The sequence below is a fragment of the Octopus bimaculoides genome, chromosome 20 (genome assembly GCF_001194135.2).
Source record: "Octopus bimaculoides isolate UCB-OBI-ISO-001 chromosome 20, ASM119413v2, whole genome shotgun sequence".
NCBI classification, from domain to species: domain Eukaryota; kingdom Metazoa; phylum Mollusca; class Cephalopoda; order Octopoda; family Octopodidae; genus Octopus; species Octopus bimaculoides.
The window spans coordinates 36,470,058-36,473,470 of record NC_069000.1 but is presented as its reverse complement, the minus strand read 5'-3'; the positions used below and the strand labels follow the sequence as shown (position 1 = coordinate 36,473,470).

At 38.4% G+C, this 3,413-nt stretch overlaps 1 protein-coding gene across 4 annotated transcripts in view; it reads right to left on the bottom strand.

The window, feature by feature from the left end:
* LOC106882134 (uncharacterized) overlaps positions 1-3,413 on the bottom strand; it is a 39,983-nt gene that overhangs the window by 25,893 nt on the left and 10,677 nt on the right. The gene's annotated exons all lie outside the window — the stretch shown is intronic.

Here is a 3,413-nt window from a genome sequence, read left to right as displayed (position 1 = left end):
GTTGATGCATACTCAGATGGTTCTGCTGCAGGTCGGGCACTGGTTGTCTGCTAGGAATGACAGTGAAAAGTTGGCTCTGGACTCCTGCAGCTCACATTTTCTTTGAGCTCCTGTTCGTAGGAAGTGGTACTGTTATATGGACTGTTAGATATGTAATTCGTCTGACGTTCCGTGTGTCATGTGGTTCGTCTGAGTTCATTGTTTCGTTGTTGTCTTGTGTGACTGTCGTAGTAAAATGTTATTGATATATATGGCGGACATGACTTTTGTTTATTCATAACGAACATTGGGTGAGTGCGTTCTTTGTATGTAATTGAATAATAAATGTAATAATTAAATTTGTATAACTCGTTGTGTTGTCTCTGCGAGTCTTCCGAGGGAAATACAACAGGTACCTCTGTTGGTGCAGCTATGCTAGGCAGGGCAGTCCTGTGTCTGTATTTCCCAGGTATTGGGGTTGATCTCAAAGCACTTCAGCGAGGCTTTGAGTGTACCTCTGAAGAGTTTTTCTTTTTTTTTTTACACAAACACACACACACTTTGCTTCTAGTTTCTGTTTTCTAAATCTACTCACAAAGTTTTGTTAGCCCAGAGCCATAGTGGAAGACACTTGCCCAAAGTGCCAAGCAGTGGGGCAAAAACTTGAAATCATGTGGTTGGGGAATAATGCAACAGCCCCACACCCACACATATTTTGTACTTAAAAAGGCAATGCTACAGCATGGCCACTGTCAAATGACTGAAACAAGTAACAGAATAAAAGAAAATATATTCTCTCTCTCTATCCTTATTTGTACACTCAACCAAAACACTATCCAGCAATTATTACCCCAATGTTTTTGTATTAAGTTTTTCGCATTACACTGTAAATAAATACGGTAACAGGAGACAAATGTTTATATATTGAAACAAAATAATGAGTTTTAAGTCCAAGATTTGAATTGAAATTTGAAAACCATCATAAAAGCAGTTTCAGGCAAGTTGGCAATTTTATGGCACACACAGGAAGCCCAATGTAATACTTCTAGCTGTGAGCTTTAACTATTGTGAATATATTTGACATGCTTTTATTTCAGAAATAATCAAGAATATTTAGTTCATTTAAAAAATCAAAAGCTTAATGAATGCTAGTAATTAAATCATAAATTAACTAGCATTGTTCTATTTGGGAACATTATATAAATTCAGAAATTAATTGTACTCATTATTTCTCTCTCATACATACACACACATTTACCAAGGTGGTGCTCCAGTATGGTACAGTCAAATGACAAACAAGTAAAATAATGCATACATGCACATTCATACATAAATGCATACACACACACACACACACATTCATATATACATACATACACACATGCATACATACAAATACACATACCTATATACACACATACATACATATATACATACAAATATACACATACATACAAATACACACATACATACATATACATACAAACACACACACACACAAAGTTAAACATTAATGATCTGAAAATGCAGCCCTTATTCCCCGGGGAAAGATATATGCATTTTGGACAGGATGAGAATGTTAGCTATGATGGACCCATCAAAAAAACAGAGCACAAAGAACGAGTAGAGTACAGCATGCATATTGCCCATAACACGTTTGCAGTGCCTATCTTCATGATCACATTTAGCCTTCTAAGCTGGTCACTACAAGAGCTCAACAAGATAAACATGTGAACTTGCAAGCTGCTCAGTGTTAATGGAAACTTCAACATCAAGATGTAGATAAGCTATATTTTCCATGCAAAGACGGTGACTGCAGTCTTATATTTGTATTGATGTCAGATGAAACACTAATTATGATATTGAAACAACATCTGCAGTAGAGGAAAGAGGCATGAAGTAAGAGTTAATGCAGATCTCTCCCCAATGAACATTGGTATATTCTACCTATCACAAAGACAAAATGAAATAAGAAATGAAACAGGTAATACATGGGTACTTGACATGAAGGTTGGCACTCCGTCGGTTACAACAACGAGGGTTCCAGTTGATCCGATCAACGGAACAGCCAGCTCATGAAATTAACGTGCAAGTGGCTGAGTACTCCACAGACACGTGTACCCTTAACGTATTTCTCGGGGATATTCAGCGTGACACAGTGTGACAAGGCTGACCCTTTGAATTACAGGCACAACAGAAACAGGAAGTAAGAGTGAGAGAAAGTTGTGGTGAAAGAGTACAGCAGGGTTTGCCACCATCCCCTGCTGGAGCCTCATGGAGCTTTAGGTGTTTTCGCTCAATAAACACTCACAACGCCCGGTCTGGGAATCGAAACCGCGATCCTATGACTGCGAGTCCGCTGCCCTAACCACTGGGCCATTGTGCCTTCACTGAAATGAAGGACATGAGCCATAAAGGGAATAAATCATATCAAAAACTTGGTATGGAGTACCAACAAGTTTATATCATCCCACTTTGAAGGCTACCTCCATACAGTTCAAAAGAAATCCTCCATCAAATACCTGCAACATAAAAGGCAGAAAACACTGACAGACAACAAGTGTAGGCTGTGCAAAAACTAAAACTGAAGACATCAACCACATTATTGCCAAATGTGAAAAGATGTTTTCTAGATATTAACTTCCCATGAGGCATGGTGCAGTGGCTAGAACAATCTGGAACAGAATAAGAAAATAGAAAATATCCGCAAAGTTGATTATATTAATCAATAAGAAAATAATATTAATCAATGATATTATATTAAGCGATAAGAATATTAGTGGAAGTTAAAAGAACCAACAAAACAAAACACAACAGGCCATTTATTGTGTAGGACGACAAGAACAAAAATTGCTCATTGTAGAAACCAGCTGTATGGACACCAAAGTGGTTAGAAAATACAAGAGAAATACACACACACACGGCTACGTTATTTTAGGTTGTCTGCTAAACCCACTCACAAGGCAGTGGTCAGTCTGGAGCTATAATAGAGGACACTTGCCAAAATGTTTGTGCAGTGGGACTGAACACAAGAATACACGGTAGTGAAGTAAGCTTCTCAACCACAGAGCCACACATAATGTGCTTTGAATTTAGGTGAGATTGTGTGGTGAGAAGGTTGCTTCTCAACCACAGTTCTGGGTTCAGTCTCACTGCATGGCACTTTGAGCAAGTGTCTTCTATTATAGGCCTTGTGAGTGGATTTGGCAGATGGAAACTGAAAGAAGCCCATTGTATGTGTGTGTGTGTGTGTGTGTGTGTGTGTGTGTGTGTGTGTGTGTTGTTTGACAACCAGTGTTGGTGTGTTTATGTCACTGTAACTTAGCAGTTTGGTAAAAGGGATTGATAAAATAAATACCAGGCTTAAAAGAAAAAATAAGTACTGGGGTTGATTCATTTGACAAAAAGTCAAGAAGTGCTCTAGCATGGCCGCA